This window comes from Procambarus clarkii, chromosome 40 (assembly GCF_040958095.1).
Source record: "Procambarus clarkii isolate CNS0578487 chromosome 40, FALCON_Pclarkii_2.0, whole genome shotgun sequence".
Lineage (NCBI taxonomy): Eukaryota > Metazoa > Arthropoda > Malacostraca > Decapoda > Cambaridae > Procambarus > Procambarus clarkii.
This window is the reverse complement of record NC_091189.1, coordinates 2938094-2956507: the sequence shown is the minus strand read 5'-3', so window position 1 is coordinate 2956507 and position 18414 is coordinate 2938094. Positions and strand designations below refer to the sequence as shown.

The 18414-nt window shown below is 46.2% G+C and overlaps 1 protein-coding gene across 12 annotated transcripts in view; it reads left to right on the top strand.

Annotated features, from left to right (window-relative positions):
• The window catches only part of Pgant5 (polypeptide N-acetylgalactosaminyltransferase 5), a 648526-nt gene that overhangs the window by 532149 nt on the left and 97963 nt on the right, over positions 1–18414 (top strand). For 2 of the 12 annotated variants that reach the window (XM_069338612.1, XM_069338613.1), the window contains exon 3: positions 1792–1881. The exons of the other annotated variants lie outside the window; for them this stretch is intronic. The gene's annotated coding sequence lies outside the window, so the exon portion shown is untranslated. The remainder of the gene's footprint in view (positions 1–1791; positions 1882–18414) is intronic. 12 annotated transcript variants of the gene reach the window in all.

Genomic DNA, 18414 nt, shown 5'->3' with positions numbered 1-18414 from the left:
TGAGAGGGATGAGAGGAGAGCATCTCTCGTCACACTCCTCTTTATATAGCTTGGCCCCGGAGACTGTGTGTCTATTTACTATTTGTGTCCACAGAATCCAGCTCTTGGACCCCGCCTTTCTAACAAATCTATTTTTCCTCTTGTGAAATATATGTAGTAGACTACATATAGTTCTCTCCAACACATACACACATCTCCATGAAGCAGCCTGTATCAGCTGTCTATCTCCCAGGTACCTATTTACTGCTAGGTGAACAGGAGGATGAGGGTGAAAGAAACTTCCCAAATTTGTTTCTGCCTCCGCCGGGGATCGATCCCCTGACCCCTAAGACAACGAATCCAGAGCGCTGTCCACTCAGCCGTCAGGCCCCTCAGGTGTGTTCGCGTGTTCCCTCGGCTCCTTCACTTTATTTTTGGCAAGTTAGTGCTTGATGAAGGTGTAGGATACATTATTCTTCGTTGTCCCTTTTTCGGGTGACACGTGAATGTGAAAGGATTTGCGCTCTGAGCTCTCGCCCTCTTCATTCCTTTCCCAGCTGTACTCTTATCCTCTCTTGTTCCCCCTCCCTCCCTTCCTTCCCCTTCCCTCCCTTCCCCTTCCCTCCCTTCCCCTTCCCTCCCTTCCTTCCCCTCCCTCCCTCCCTTCCTTCTCCTCCCTCTGCTGTAGCTAAAATCTGAAGTTTGAGTTCCAATTTCAGATGACATGCGAGGCTGAGGGATGGCGCGGCGTGGTGGTACAGAGACTGCACTACTGCCTGTGTCCTGTATCAGACATGTATCCGGGGGGGGGGGAGTGACACATGAGAGCTCTGGAGGAGTTAATGTCTGGTTCCTTACAGAGCCTCCACGAGAATGGCGAGACTCTCCAGCAGAGAGACTCTCCCACACCTCGCCTCACTTAAGTTAGAAGCCTCCATCTAGAACCAGGGTACACGGGGCAGTTTAGGAGGAATGGCCTGATTAAAAAAAAATCCATTATTACCTAATCTGATAAACTATAGTTCTATAACTTATCAGTGTAATGGATCTAATGCAGGTTCCATTAGGGCGTATGATAACCCCAGATTAGTAACCAGGGGTTAGATTCACGAAACAGTTACGCCAGCACTTACGAACCTGTACATCTTTTCTCAATCTTTGGCGGCTTCGTTTAAAATTATTAAACACTTAATGAGCTCCGAAGCACCAGGAGGCTGTTTAAACAATAACAACAGTTGATTGGGAAGTTTTCATGCTTGTAAACTGTTTAATAAATGTAACCAAAGCCGTCAAAGATTGAGGAAAGATGTCCACGTTCGTAAGTACTTCCGTAACTGCTTCGTGAATCTGGCTCCAGTATCTTAAAGTATGTGTTGACCTCCTGAACTATTGTATTGATCATTTCCTGCTGGCTATGTTGATTCATCCCATTAGTTCTCATGACCTCCAGCTGGTCTACCGGTGGAGTATTTGGGCCCATGACTCGAGCCGGAGTACACACTCATCACCTGGTCTAAAGATAAGCGACTCTTTTTGTTATCGTATTTGGGCCCATAAATCTTCACAGTTTGTATTGGTATGTGTGTGTGGGGGGGAGGGTTCTGGCAGGTGTGTGTGGGGGGAAGGGAGGTGTATGGGGGATTCAGGCAGGTGTGTGCATGTGGGGGGGGGGGGTTCTGGCAGGTGTGTGTGTGTGTGAGGATGAGGGGGATTCTGGCAGGTGTGTGTGTGTGTGTGTCGTCGTCTTATCATCTTTGAATAAAGTTTTAATTTGTTTTTAATTGGATTCTAACGTCTGACATTATCATCTAGGGCTGTAGGCAACTCCTCAACCGGCAGGACGGCTGGAGGCGGCGACCAGAGGCGGTTGGGCAGTAGAGCAACTCTCGCAACACCATTCAGGTATACACCGGGTATATACACAGTCTGGACTCGTGAAGTTTTAATAACGTGTGCTCGGCCCTCTCTCCCTCCCTCCCTCCCACACCAAACAAACTACACATGGATATTGTCTGTTTACTAAATCAAAAGTTTTCGTCTTTGGAAATTAACTGTAAACAAGGATTAAAGGCTTAATGGACGTGATGTTTATATGTGTTTTCTTTAATAAATTTGTTCAGTGTTGAGCACAGAGGGAAATGGAGGGGTGGGAATATTTTTGTCTAGGGGAGAGAGAGGGTGAGGGAGGGAGGGAGAGAGATAGAGAGGGAGGGAGTGAGGGAATTTTAATTCCACTTAGAATTTTCGTCAGTGTGGAGTGTAGGAAAGCAAGGAAAACAAGCCTAAGCAGGGAGATTGAGGAAATAGAACAAACGTTGAAGCGATCATATGAGTCTGAGGAAATGGAATTGGAACAGAAAGCTATACAAGAGATAAGGAAAAATCCGAAATATTTTTTCACATACGCAAAATCAAAATCCAAAACCTCGACCAGTATTGGACCGTTAATTACAAATGAAGGTACGTACACAGAGGACAACAAAGAGATTAGTGAAATTCTAAGAAGCCAGTATGAGGCTATGTTTAGCACACCAATAAACAACATGAAAGTTGATGACCCAGACAGCTTCTTTATGAATGACATTCAAGCTGCAGATAATATAACGGATATTACCACAAACTCGGAAGACTTTGAAAGAGAAATTGATAATATGCCTATGCACTCAGCTCCTGGGCCTGACTCATGGAATTCAATATTCATAAAGAAATGTAAAGTACCAGTAGCGAGAGCACTCAGCGTAATATGGAGAAAGAGCCTGGATACAGGGGAGATACCAGCAGCACTTAAATCTGCAGATATAGCTCCGTTGCACAAGGGGGGGAGTAAAGCCTTGGCAAAAAATTATAGGCCAGTTGCACTAACATCACACATAATAAAAGTGTTTGAAAGAGTGATTAGGAATCAAATTTCTAGTTTTATGGAAAACAATGAATTGCACAATCCAGGACAACATGGATTTAGAGCGGGAAGATCCTGTCTGTCACAGTTACTCAACCACTATGACAAAATCACAGAAGCCCTAGAAGAAAAGCAAAATGCAGATGTTGTATACACAGACTTTGCAAAGGCGTTCGACAAATGTGACCATGGGGTGATAGCTCACAAAATGAGGTCAATGGGAATAACTGGAAAAGTAGGACGCTGGATACTCAATTTCCTGTCGAACAGAACACAAAGAGTAACAGTCAATCAGATAAAATCGAGTCCAAGCGATGTTAAAAGCTCTGTACCTCAAGGTACAGTCCTTGCACCGCTACTGTTCCTTATTCTCATATCTGATATAGACAAAAATACACGCCACAGCTTCGTGTCGTCCTTTGCAGATGACACAAAAATCAGCATGAAAATTACCTCTGCTGAAGACATTGAAAAACTACAAGCAGATGTCAACAAAGTTTTTGATTGGGCAGCAGAAAATAACATGATGTTTAACAGTGATAAATTTCAGGTACTCAGGTACGGCAAAAATGAGGATCTGAAACATAATACAGGGTACAAAACACAATCGAATCTTCCCATAGTAGGAAAACAGCATGTCAAGGATTTGGGAATAATGATGTCCGACGATCTAACGTTTAGGGAGCATAACCAAGCAAATATCGCGTCAGCCAGAAAAATGATCGGATGGATTACGAGAACTTTCAAATCCAGGGATCCCATCACAATGGTTGTACTCTTCAAGTCACTTGTGCTGTCCCGTCTCGAGTACTGCTCAGTACTCACTTCCCCCTTCAGAGCAGGAGAGATTGCTGAAATAGAGGGAATACAGAGAACATATACGGCACGCATAGACGAGATAAAACACCTAAATTATTGGGATCGTCTCAAAGCTCTCCAAATGTACTCTCTAGAAAGGAGACGAGAGAGATACCAAATAATATACACCTGGAAAATACTGGAGGGTCAGGTCCCAAATCTACACAGTAAAATAACAACGTACTGGAGTGAACGATATGGAAGAAAATGCAAGATTGAACCTGTGAAGAGCAGAGGTGTCATAGGCACAATCAGAGAGCACTGTATAAACATCAGGGGTCCGCGGTTGTTCAACGTCCTCCCAGCGAGCATAAGAAATATTGCCGGAACAACCGTGGACATCGTCAAGAGAAAACTGGACGGTTTTCTAAGAGAAGTTCCGGATCAGCCGGGCTGTGGTGGGTACGTGGCCCTGCGGGCCGCTCCAAGCAACAGCCTGGTGGACCAAACTCTCACAAGTCGAGCCTGGCCTCGGGCCGGGCTTGGGGAGTAGAAGAACTCCCAGAACCCCATCAACCAGGTATCAACCAGGTAGGTTTAGTGTAACTTATGTAAGATGTGGTGCAAGGGTGAAATTAGTGGTGATTAGCATATTGTACAGATTTTGGTAGTTAGATTAGGCTTTTAGGATCTGTTGGCAATTATTTGTATTTGAAGTCCGTGAGTGAGGCATTTAGGCGGTCCAGCCTCCAGCCCAAGCAACAAGTCAGATACGAGGTCACTAACTTAGTGCAGATTTGTTTTAATCAGCAGATAACCAGCTGATTAATCTTGAATACAGTATAATCACATTGTTTTTGGAATTGTAAATTAAATTTGTACATTTCTGGATCAATGTATAGTTAGGTGTAGCTTAGGTGAGGTGATTTGGTTAGGGTGATTTAGGTAGTGTTTACACTTGAGGGTGAAGGTGAACGAAGCACGAGTAGAGTCATGGCCTCCAACATGGCTAAGTGGATAATAAGTCAAATGCTGACTTGCTTACAGTTCTGACTTTTGCCAGTTATGAACCTCACAAACCTTTTTAACGATGGACTGCATTTATGGAGCTATGATTTGAACAGAGATCGTCAGCGAAGTACTGTTCGAGAAATATTCGAACATAATCATTTTGAGTTGCGTGTAAAGCATTTTTATTCATAAATGGGTATAGGGGGGGGGGTTGGCCTCTACATGGAATAGACTTGGGCTTTTATTGGTGAGAGGCCGAGATAGAAGTAGCAAGGTAAACCAGGAGATAACGAAGCCCCAATTCGAACGAACCACCCAGTTGAGAGTCGGTTCTCTCATTAGCACCACCCGGGGAACAAGCACCTTCCTCCCCCACGCCTTGAACCAGTCATTTTGCCCGGTGCAGGTGTGTGATGTAAGCTGGTGTGCTCCTCCTCCTCAAACCTGCCGCCACTCATCCCGGTGTTCACAGGCGAGTGTTTCACACACCTGGGAAACACACCTGTGTTTGTTTCTATCGTGCCGGGGGGGGGGGGGGGGTGGAGGTGGTGGGGGGGGGGGGTCAATTTGCTTGAGAATTCAGTATTTTAAAATTTGCTTCACGATGCATGTTTGTGTTTATGTCTCGCCTCTTGTGTGGGCGTTGATTAATACTCCACCTCGAAGTGCACTTGTCTAGTGATCATTTGCAAGTGTTTGGTGGTTACCCCAGTATTTCTTACCTTGTGGTTACCTTGTATTGATTTGGGGAATCAACGTTCCCGCGGCCCGGTCCCCGACCAGACCACCTGGTTGCTGGACTGGTTATCCAGGCTGTTGGACGCGGCTGCTCGCAGCCTGACTTGAGACTTACAGCCTGGTTGATCAGGTATCCTTTGGAGGTGTTTATCGAGTTCTCTCTTGAACACTGTGAGGGGTTACCTTGGTTACCTTGAGGTGCTTCCGGGGCTTAGCGTCCCCGCGGCCCGGTCGTCGACCAGGCCTCCTGGTTGCTGGACTGATCAACCAGGCTGTTGGTTGTCGGGGTCGGCCAGTTATGCCCCTTATGTGTAGTGGAAGCGTGTTGAACAGTCTCGGGTTTCTGATGTTGTCGTTTTTGTTTTGATGGGGTCGGTGGCTGAGCGGGCAGAACACTGGACGCGTGATCCTGTGGTCCCGGGTTCGATCCCGGGCGCCGGCGAGAAACGATGGACAGTTTCTTTCACCTTGATGCTCCTGTTACCCAGCAGTAAATAGGTACCTGGGAGTTAGTCAGCTGTCACGGGCTGCTTCCTGGGGGTGGAGGCCTGGTCGAGGACCGGGCCGCGGGGACACTTAAAGCCCCGAAATCATCCCAAGATAACCTCAAGATAAGATATGGTACACTTTTGTGTTGGTGTTACTGCCGATCTTAGACCAGTGGTTCCTTCTAGCTTTGGTATTAGATATTAGGTATTAGTTTGTAGGGCATCAAATGTGTGTTGGATGTTGGTAACCTTGATACCTGGAGCATACCTGGAAAGGGTTTAGTGAGTTGTTCTACTTCCCGAGCTCGGCCAGGGGCGAGGCTCGAATTGTGATAACTTGGTTCAACAGGCTTGGAGCGGCCCGCAGTCCCACGTATCGACTACAGCCCAGTTGGTCCGGCACTTCCTGCAAGAACTTGTCAAAGTGAAGACATCCACCTTTCTTCCAGTAATATTTTTAATGCTTGGTAGGAGGGTATTGTAATGCTTGGTCATGTTGGTTTTTTAATCCTCAAATCCAGCAGTTTTAATGTATTTTTTTAATAATTCTTGTTAGTAATGGTACTGTTGTTGCCTCCTTGCAGTTCAACATTTCTGAAGTGGGTGTGGCTATATAGTCCGTTTTGTGGCCTAAGATGTATATTTATATATTAATGTTTGATACTGGTGAATGGAGACCCGGTTCATATACCATGTAAAGCCTAACAATGGCAGGATATACATGGATTCATAAACGTAAATGAACATTGTGTGTATTATAGCCTACACAATAGAAAGGGTAGGTGGGGGGGGGGGGGTTGTCACATTGGTGATGTGGTAATTGATTCCCCCCCCCCACCACCACACCCCCACCACACCCCCACCACCACACCCCCACCACACCCACACCACCACCACCCCCACCACACCACCACCCCCACCACCACACCCCCACCACACCACCACCACACCCCCACCACCACCACACCCACACCACACCACCACCCCCACCCCCACCACCACCCCCACCCCCACCACCACCCCCACCCCCACCACCACCCCCACCCCCACCACCACACCCCCACCACACCCCCACCACCCCCACCACCACCACCCCCACCACCACCACCCCCACCACCACACCCCCACCACACCCCCACCACCACCCCCACCACCACCACCACCCCCACCACCACACCCCCACCACACCCCCACCACCACCACACCCACACCACCCCCACCACACCACCACCACCCCCACCACCACCACACCCACACCACCACCACCCCCATCACCACCACCCCCACCACCACCACACCCCCACCACCACCACACCCACACCACCACACCACCACCACCACCACCACACCCCCACCACCACCACACCCCCAACCACCACCCCCACCACACCACCACCACACCACCACCCCCACCACCACCCCCACCACCCCCACCACCACCACCACCACCACAACCACCCCCATCACCACCCCCACCACCACCCCCATCACCACCCCCACCACCACCCCCACCACCACCACCCCCACCCCCACCACCCCCACCCCCACCACCACCCCCACCACCACCCCCACCACCACACCCCCACCACCACCACCACACCCCCACCACCACCACCAAACCCCCACCACCACCACCACACCCCCACCCCCACCACCACCACCACACCCCCACCACCACCACCACACCCACACCACCCCCACCACCACCCCCACCACCACCACCACCACCACGTGAGCCAGCGGTGCAGGGAGCATCAGTGGCCGCCGCCTCTCAAAGGCCGCTATTAAAACTTGTTGTCCAGCCCGTTAATGAGGTGTTGGTAATTGGTGCAACTTGCGCCGAGGGTCGGCGTCGGCGCCAACTTGCGGAGGGGAGGGGGGGGGGAAGGGGGCGAGCGACGGCACCATTATTGTCACTTATGGCAATAATGGCACCGCAAAGGTGGTGTGGACGTGGTGGCGTTGTCAGGGCACGGGGGGCACCTATGGCGGCGGCGTTGTCAGGGCACGGGGGCACCTGTGGTGGTGGCGGCGGCGTTGTCAGGGCACGGGGGCACCTGTGGTGGTGGCGGCGTTGTCAGGGCACGGGGGGGCACCTGTGGTGGTGGCGGCGGCGTTGTCAGGGCACGGGGGCACCTGTGGTGGTGGCGGCGTTGTCAGGGCACGGGGGGGCACCTGTAGGGGCGGCGGCGTTGCCACAAGTCAATACGAGGGAATTAAAATATATAATATGACTAGGGACAAGCCGCCACGGGCTCTGCCTCACGCAACTTGTCTTCCTCCTGGTTTTATCTTACAAATAATTATCAGCGTTTTAGTCGCTTTAAATTAATTTTGGAACAAAATCCTCTCATTAGTGGTGGGATCTTGTTTATAATTGAGTGTGTGTGTTTTGGAGTAAAATATGAACATTTTAGTTTCATCCTCCCGTAGGGAGATGCCCAGCAGCGAGGTGCCATCCACATTATGTGGGTGTTGGGGTAATGTGCCACATGTGGCACATGTGCCACATGTTATCCCAATATGAATCTATTTAACAGATCCATGGCTGGTAACGGGAAGAAACCAGTGACATGTATCAGCGCCTGAAGAAATGGAGGAGGATTGACACACTAGTACAGAGCTCAGTCAATTAAGGCAGCGTCTAGGATGCTCTCGCACCTAGGTTCGAATCCTCGTCACGGCCCTTGTGGATTTGTTCACCAATACAGAGGTTTGAGACAGGTATTGAACTAGGAACAAGGGAGATTTCTGATCGTGTATGTGTACTTCTTTCAAGACGGGGAGATGGAAATGAATGGTTGTTGAAAATCATTTGTGTAAATGGCCTACTAAGATAAATATTGCAGATCAAATGCGATATCATTCATTAATAATTGAGAGCGAAATTACGGAAAGAATGTTCATGTATGTGCAGGCGATGAGTCACAATAACGTTGCTAAAGTATGCTGACCAGACCACACACTAACCTGGACCAGACCACCTGGACCAGACCACACACAGACCACCTGGACCAGACCACACACAGACCACCTGGACCATTCTCAATCAACTTGAGAATGGTCCAGGACCAAAACGTCGTCGTCCCTTCACCTTCTAGTGTGTGGTCTGGTCAAATGTGCATGCATGCTTGGGATGGGGTTCCTTCTCAAGCCTTGAGGGGGGGCCTTCTTTTTTTAATTCGTTGGAATCTGTGGTTTTGGTCTGTGTACAAACTGTTAGATAAGAGGCCGCGTATTGGCAAGAACAAATCTGGTAAAATTGACATGGAGAGACGAGCCTTAACGTGACTCCTTCACCAGCTTCTACACACACACCAACAGTCTTGGAAAATAAGCAGACGCTTTTAAGTGCTTTTGTGTGCCTAGAAAAAGAATATATTATTGCATAAGTCGGAACCTAGATGGATAACGTAACAGAATATCAAATTTAAGATTCAATTTTTGTCACACTGTTTGACGAGCAGCAGGCAGCAGCAGGCAGCAGCAGGCAGCAGCAGGCAGCAGCAGGCAGCAGCAGCAGCAGGCAGCAGCAGCAGCAGGCAGCAGCAGCAGCAGCAGCAGCATTGTGTGTCGGGAAACATTTAAAATGTTGTGCCAACGACAGGCATCAAAACTGAGCCCCCACACAAACTATTTAATTATAATTAATATTAATATATATCTAATAATGTGAATTATATAGAGGCCACCAAACTTCGACAGAGGAGGAAAAGCATACACAGGGTGAAGTATCTAGGTCACCCAGGTCAGAGTTTGTTAAAAATAACCAACTTTAATTTTATAAAAAGTCCAACAAATTCTGAAATATAAAGATGGAAAATGTGCAGCGCTTCTTTCCACCTTGGCAGATAAAACCTTTTGGTATCTTGATATCAAACACCCCACCAAGGAACTAATCACCCACAACCCTCGTGCTCAGCTTGCTGCTAATCATGTACCCTACAATACATGCATAATATACAAAGTAAAAGCAATATGTAAGAGACCTGGTATATCAAGGGACCACTGGGTTCAGTTACAGGGAGGGCGGGAAGTACCCGATGGCAACATAATGCTGAAGTATACAAGTAGGTACCAGCACTTACACAAGCACTTACGAACGTGTACATCTTTCCTCAATCTTTGACGGCTTTGGTTACATTTATTAAACAGTTTACAAGCAGGAAAACTTGCCAATCAATTGTTGTTATTGTTCTAAACAGCCTCCTGGTGCTTCGGAGCTCATTAACTGTTTAATAATTGGGAAAAAAAGCCGCCAAAGATTGAGAAAAGATGTACAGGTTCGTAAGTGGTTGCGTAAGTGGTTTCGTGAATCTGGCCCCAGGGCATTACCTTGCGAGGTGAAGGGTTGGCAATCCTTGTAGCACTCGGAACTAAGAACACTGTAGTAGACAGCTTAATTATTTCACCTGTTCTCCCTTTCCTCACTGCTAGCATTAAATAGCTTACAATTAAATTGTAACGTCTCCGAAGTTAGATGTGTGTGTGTGTGTGTGTGTGTGTTTATATATATATATATATATATATATATATATATATATATATATATATATATATATATATATATATATATATATATATATGTCGTACCTAGTAGCCAGAACTCACTTTTCAGCCTACTATTCAAGGCCCGATTTGCCTAATAAGCCAAGTTTTCCTGAATTAATATATTTACTATAATTTTTTTCTTATGAAATGATAAAGCAACCCTTTTCTCTATGTATGAGGTCAATTTTTTTTTATTGGAGTTAAAATTAACGTAGATATATGACCGAACCTAACCAACCCTACCTAACCTAACCTAACCTATATTTATAGGTAAGGTTAGGTTAGGTAGCCAAAAAAAGCTAGGTTAGGTTAGGTTAGGTAGGTTAGGTAGACGAAAAAACATTAATTCATGAAAACTTGGCTTATTAGGCAAATCGGGCCTTGAATAGTTGGCTGAGAAGTGCGTTCTGGCTATTAGGTACGACATATATATATATATATATATATAATTATTATTATTAAATATGACCGAAAAAGTAAGATTAATAATTCTAACACGAATTTTCTCAATCTTTCGTACATTTCTTTTCACTGTTGGAGGTAATTCAAAAATCAATTCTCCAAAATTCATTTTTATTTCTAGTCTGACGCGACACGAGCGCGTTTCGTAAAACTTATTACATTTTCAAAGACTTTAGTTTACAAATACACAACTGAATAGAACTTACGCATCTCCGATTTTATATCTACATTTGAGTGAGGTGGATGGGGTGAGGTGGCATTAATAAGGTATTAATTTCATCAACACAAGACAGAACAAGAGGTGGCATTAATAGGGTATTAATTTCATCAACACAAGACAGAACACGAAACAATGGGTATTGAAATGGAAGTGATTGTAGAAAGCCTATTGGTCCATATTTCTTGATGCTTCTATATTGGAGCGGAGTCTTGAGATGGGTAGAATATAGTTGTGCATTAATTAGCTGTTGATTGCTGGTGTTGACTTCTTAATGTGTAGTGCCTCGCAAACGTCAAGCCGCCTGCTATCGCTGTATCTATCGATGATTTCTGTGTTGTTTACTAGGATTTCTCTGGCGATGGTTTGGTTGTGGAAAGAGATTATATGTTCCTTAATGGAGCCCTGTTGTTTATGCATCGTTAAACGCCTAGAAAGAGATGTTGTTGTCTTGCCTATATACTGGGTTTTTTGGAGCTTACAGTCCCCAAGTGGGCATTTGAAGGCATAGACGACGTTAGTCTCTTTTAAAGCTTTCTGTTTTGTGTCTGGAGAGTTTCTCATGAGTAGGCTGGCCGTTTTTCTGGTTTTATAGTAAATCGTCAGTTGTATCCTCTGATTTTTGTCTGTAGGGATAACGTTTCTATTAACAATATCTTTCAGGACCCTTTCCTCTGTTTTATGAGCTGTGGAAAATATATAATATATAATATATATATATAATATATATATTATACAGCATGATATACAGCGCAATATACTATGATATAATATTATGATGTATACTATATTATATACAGTATGCTATAATATATGGTATAATATATATATAATATGTAATACATAATATGGGTACCACCACAGGTTGTGCTTGAGGGACTCTTAGCCTCGAAGAGGATATGCAGCACCCGGGGAAGCTTTGTCAGACTCCCACGTGGGTTTACACGTACTGTCTTCTCCTACCACCCTCTATATTCTAATTAATAATAATATACACGTGCATCCTTGATAAGAAGGTCAAAGTCCAACAGGTGTGGATCCTCTCTAACGTTAGCCGGCGGGGAATATGATAATACTGAAGCCTTTCCTAAGTCTCTAATAAATAATTGTCGAACGTGACCTTGGCCTACCTTACCTTACCTTGAGGTGCTTCCGGGGCTTAGCGTCCCCGCGGCCCGGTCGTCGACCAGGGCCTACTTCATCTCTAAACTGGTTGATTCACCTGCACCTTTCCATCTTCTTTACTCCATCCCCCCCCCTTCCTCCCAAGAAAGGGGGTGAGGGGAGTGTGGTGCTCGGCCAGGTGGTGGGGGGGGGGGGGCATAATATACACCAGCAGTTGGACGCCATTGGCTTGGTTTACATTGGAGACCAAGGGGCATATGTCAAGGATTTGGGAATAATGATGTCCGACGACCTAACGTTTAGGGAGCATAACCAAGCAAATATTGCGGCAGCCAGAAAAATGATTGGATGGATTACGAGAACTTTCAAATACAGGGATCCCATCACAATGGTTGTACTCTTCAAGTCACTAGTGTTGTCTCGTCTTGAGAACTGCTCAGTACTCGCTTCCCCCTTCAGAGCAGGAGAGATTGCTGAAATAGAGGGAATATAGAGAACATATACGGCACGCATAGACGAGATAAAGCACCTAAATTATTGGGATCGTCTCAAACCTCTCCAAATGTACTCGCTAGAATATGTTGACCAGACCACACACTACAAGGTGAAGGGACAACGACGTTTCGGTCCGTCCTGGACCATTCTCAAGTAGATTGTCGCACAATCGATTGCCGATCATTCACAATCGACTTGAGTCTGGTCCAGGACGGACCGAAACGTCGTCGTCCCTTCACCTTCTAGTGTGTGGTCTGGTCAACATACTTTACCCACGTTATTGTGACTCATCGCCTGCATACTCACTAAAAAGGAGATGAGAGAGATACCAAATAATATACACGTGGAAAATACTGGAGGACCAGGTCCCAAATCTACACAGTAAAATAACAACGTACTGGAGTGAACGATATGGAAGAAAATGCAGAACAGAACCTTTGAAGAGCAGAGGTGCCATAGGCACAATCAGAGAACACTGTATAAACATCAGAGGTCCGCTGTTGTTCAACACCCTCCCCAGCAACTATAAGAAATATTGCTGGTACAACCGTGGACATCAAGAGAAAACTGGACTGTTTTCTAAGAGAAGTTCCGGACCAACCGGGCTGTGGTGGGTATGTGGGCCTGCGGACCGCTCCAAGCAACAGCCTGGTGGACCAAACTCTCACAAGTCAAGCCTGGCCTCGGACCGGGCTTGGGGAGTAGAAGAACTCCCAGAACCCCATCAAGCAGGGAGGGGTTCTGGTGTCCGCTGGGGGGGGGAGGGGGGAGTATAAGGGGGAGAGGGCCAGGTTCATATGGTCCAGGCAGCGTAAATATTCCAGGGTTTACATCTTCAATAATGTTCTCGGCGACTTAAGTGGATGATTTCTTTGTAAATGATGAAGGGGGAAGGGAAAATGGCGGCGTACATAAAAAAATATGAAGCGGTTGTTTGTAGAGGAAAGCCTCAACTATGGCAGCGGCGGCGACCTTGAGGTGCCTCTTCAGTGCCCACTATTGTATACCCTTTGTAAACTAATTACTCTTCCTTGAGTGGAAGGGAAGGGTTTTGTTGTGGAAGGTTGTGTGTTTGTTCTTGCCTGGTTGTGCTTGCGGGGGTTGAGCTCTGGCTCTTTGGTCCCGCCTCTCAACCGTCAGTCAACTGGTGTGCAGGTTCCTGAGCCTATTGGGCTCATACCTACACTTGAAACTGTGTATGGAGTCTACCTCCACCACTTCGTTTCCTAATGCATTCCATTTGTCAATCACTCTGACACTAAACCAATTCTTTCTAATGTCTCTGTGGCTCATTTGGGCAGTCAATTTCTACGTGTCCCCTAGTGCGTGTGCCCCCTTGTTAAAATATGTCTATCTCCCCTATAAATTCCTTTAATAATCTTGTATGTGGTGATTATGTCCTCCCCTAACTCTTCTGTCTGCCAGCGATGTGAGGTTTCAATCCCGTAGTCTCTGGTCGTAGCTCATACACCCACAGTTCGGGTACTAGTCTGGTGACAAACCTTTGAACCTTCTCCAATTTAGTTTGTGTTTGTGTCGGGTGAAGGGAAAGTAGGTATACGCGCTCACGTGAAGCAGTTTCCTGGTCGTTGTCCGTCGTGCCTGTGTGTGTGTGCTTTAGGGTAATGAGGCGGGGAAGCAATATGGCGGTGTGGATACTACTAATAGGCTGGTGGTGGTGTTGGTGGGGGGAGGAGGGAGGCCTTGGTGGGGGTGGAGGGAGGCCGTGGTGGGGGTGGAGGGAGGCCGTGGTGGTGGAGGCCGTGGTGGGGCGCCAGGCACGGCGAGCGCTCTCAATAACTTCGGCAAACATATGTTTCTTGTAGGCTGCAGGGAAACTGGTACACCATGACGTGGTTTTGAGGAATGCTCGACCCTATTTACTCACTTCCCCCCCCTCCTCTTTCAATCCCTTTCTCGCTCTTCCCCCCCCCCCCTCCCCTTTCAATCCCTTTCTCGCTCTTCTCCCCCCCCTCCCCTTTCAATCCTTTTCTCGCTCTTACCCCCCCTCCCCTTTCAATCCCTTTCTCGCTCTTCTCCCCCCCTCCCCTTTCAATCCCTTTCTCGCTCTTCTCCCCCCCTCCCCTTTCAATCCCTTTCTCGCTCTTCCCCCTCTTCGATCCCTTTCTCGTCGAGCTGAGGTGGAGCGAGACTACACACCACAGAGCCAGGGGCCAGATTCACGAAGCAGTTACGCATGTACTTACGAACGTGTACATCTTTTCTCAATCTTTGGCGGCTTTGTTTACAATTATTAAAGTTAATGAGCTCTGAAGCACCAGGAGGCTGTTTATAACAATAACAACAGGTGATTGGGAAGTTTTCATGCTTGTAAACGGTTTAATAAATGTAACCAAAGCCGCCAAAGTTTCAAAGCCGCCAAAATGTTTCATGAATCTAGCCCCAGGAACGCAGTCAAAGCGATCATGTGATCATGGCAGGTCCCGTGGCTTACAATCTTTCCAGACTAAACTAGACCAGAACACTGTTTTGTTAGATGGACGAAAATGGTGTTTTTCAAGCTGTGCTTACGACCAGGTGCCACAGACGAGCTCCTTCACCGGCATCATGACGTAAGTCGGTGTAATTAGTGGATCTTCATTACGTGTGATAGGATTTAAATTGTTTTATTATTATTATTATTATTGGACATCCACAAAGGCCTTGATGAGGATTCGAAGCAATGTGCTGGATGTTCCCAGTCGCGCTCTAGTTAACTGTACCATGACATGATAAAACATGATAAAGAACACCTTATCATTTTCCCTTGAACCCTCGTCACGGCCCTTGTGGATTGGTTCAATCATATAGAAATTTAGTTTGGAAATTTTGATTGAGATAATGCAGCCAACATTTTGAAACTTGGTGGAAGGACCAAGATTCATCAAGCATTTACGAACGAAACCTGTGCATCTTTCTTTCATGATGGCGGCTTGCTTGGTATTTATTAAACAGTTTACGAGCTTTGAAATTTCACAACTAAAGGTTATTAACCTCGTAGTGCTTCAGATCTCATAAACCTTAATAAATGTAAACAATGTCGCCGTGATTGCGTAATGATTTAGAGGTTTCGTAAATGGATGCCCGACTGCTTCATGAATCCTGGCCCAGGAAATACAAAAGCAAACGGATATATTCAATAGAAAATTGTTTTCCGAAAGTATTGGTGTTAACTCTCGACTTTCTCAGTACAAAGTTAAATGCTGTAACCTTCTTAACTCGGTCAGACTTGGCTTTATCCTCTCTAGCCTTTCCTTCTTGGTTTTGTCTCTTATTCTCACCTCTTTCACCGCCAGGAGACCTGCTGCTGTTGTCTGTATTTTGATTGATTGATGAAGATTAAGCCACCCAAGAGGTGGCACGGGCATGAATAGCCCATAAGTCTGTACTGTTGTTGTTATAGATACTATGCTTGTATTATAGATACATATAATAGATAGTAATTATATAATAGATTTATATAATGCTTGTATTATAGATACATATAATAGATTGTAATATAGATAGAGCTATGTTATAGATACTATAGATATGTTATGCTACTGGGAACAAAAAGTTCCAAGTAGCACAGGCTATAGTGAGCCCGTAACTTACCTGGCACAGGAGTGGTGCTGCTTTTCTGTGGTCTGTATTTCTGTTGAGTCTTGTTATATACTTCCGCCTTTCACCTCACATTCTTACCTTGCATACTTTCTCAGCCACTTTCTTTACAGGACTTAGTAATGGTCCGGGACGGACTGAAACGTCGCCCACTTTCTTTTCAGATGCGTGTTGGGTGTCTTGACTTTTAGCTATTGTGACTTAATCGTCAGTATATAAGACTGAAGATAGTCAGCCAATTATTGAGGCTGCAAGAACCAACAGCCTGGTTGATAGTCTCAAATGCAGCTGGAGGTGGAAAAGTCTCGTGAGCCAGTTAGACAATAAAAATGTTGACCACTCTATTGGTCTCCACAAGAGCAGGCCAAGTGGTTGTGTGCGCCTGGCGTTCACTTTTCTCCGTGACCACTAAAGTTACTACCATTGTTGACCACTAATGGTAGTAACTACCATTAGTGGTCAACACACCCCTTCAGAGTATTATCCCATGGCGCCCTACCACTTTGTCTATGATTCCTGGGGTTATTTCCCAGAGAGGGGCGCCCTGGCGGCGGGTCATAAATGGGGACCTTCCACGAATTTCCATTTTTCAAACGTCCACTGTGGAGGAATGAATGTGTATTAAATATCTGGATTTGAACAGTTTTATTTCTCAAATAAAACGTGTTTCACTCAAGCTTAGGTCAGACAGGAACGCTATTGGTTGAAAATAGTTACATCATATATCTTGTAGGAAACTGTTTTATATGCTTAATTTAGTAATTATATTTCAAGTGTTGTATAGGAATGATATTTTCCTGAGCTGCAGCAGGAGAATACCTGAGGATGCAGCAGTGTGCAGATGACAGGTGGTTTGTTAGTCAATCCTGCTTGTTTGCTTGCTTGCTTGTTTGTGCAGTTAGTTGCAACTCTTTGCAACACATAAATAGTTTTGGTTATAAAGTTCACTGATAGAATTAGTCAGGTAGACAGGAAGTTGTAGCTTCCAGAGGTCATGTCAAGTCTTGTAGGTGACCTGCTAGTTCCGGTCAAATGGGTAATTGCAGACGGCTTGCTTGTGGCCATGCATCAATGGAGCAGCCGCCCGTCTGGGAGTTGATATTGAGATGTCCACAAGAGGTAACCTAAGGGCTGTGTCCTGGCTCCTGGGCTCCCACATAAATAGGCTGGCACAGAGCTTCTCACTCCACTTGGACTTTATCTTATTTTATTGACTGTTGCTCTTTGCTTTCTGTTTGACAGAAGTTGAAAAGCCATCACCCCCACTTTATCAGTTATTACTATTGATAACATTTTATGGGCCATCACTCCATGGTCACATTCGTCAAATACCTTTGCAAAGACTATACATACAATATCTGCATTTTATCTTTTTTCTAATGCTTCTGTGATTGTCATAGTTGTTGAGTAGCTCTGGCAGACACCTTCACACTTCTTAAAGCAGATGTACCAAAATATGGAAGAAAAAAACCTTCAGACTGCGCATGCGGGGCCTGAAACAAGTGACGGAGTGACTTGGACGGAACACAAAAGCAATTGTTATGGGAAACTGATTTTCCCGCGCTGGGAGCTGCAGCAACGGCAACATTGTTTCAAGAATTAAAGCAACAAAAAGTTTGATAATATCGGTGAACGCGGGGAACGCCAAGTTACAAGTGACCACCAGAAGTGTGCCACTGTAGTTTAGGGCTCGCAAACGCCTGCATCTGCAGGGGAAGTTTGTAAAGTTTAGATACTTTTCCTGGCTCCTAGAGTTGTCCAGCGAGGGTGGCCCTCGGGCCAAACCTTTCTGGCTGCTAATATTCTCCTGGAAAGTTGGACCCCAAGTGTTTTCTTTGCCTGTGGTTGTTCGAGGCAGGAATGCTGTCATCAGTGAGGCAGTGGGCTGGGATATCCCAGCATGTTTTGCTGGAGCAGGTGGGCTCTTTGGGTCAGTGTCCCTGGTCCCGGCTCTTTGGGTCAGTGTCCCTGGCCCCGGCTCTTTGGGTCAGTGTCCCTGGCCCCGGCTCTTTGGGTCAGTGTCCCTGGCCCCGGCTCTTTGGGTCAGTGTC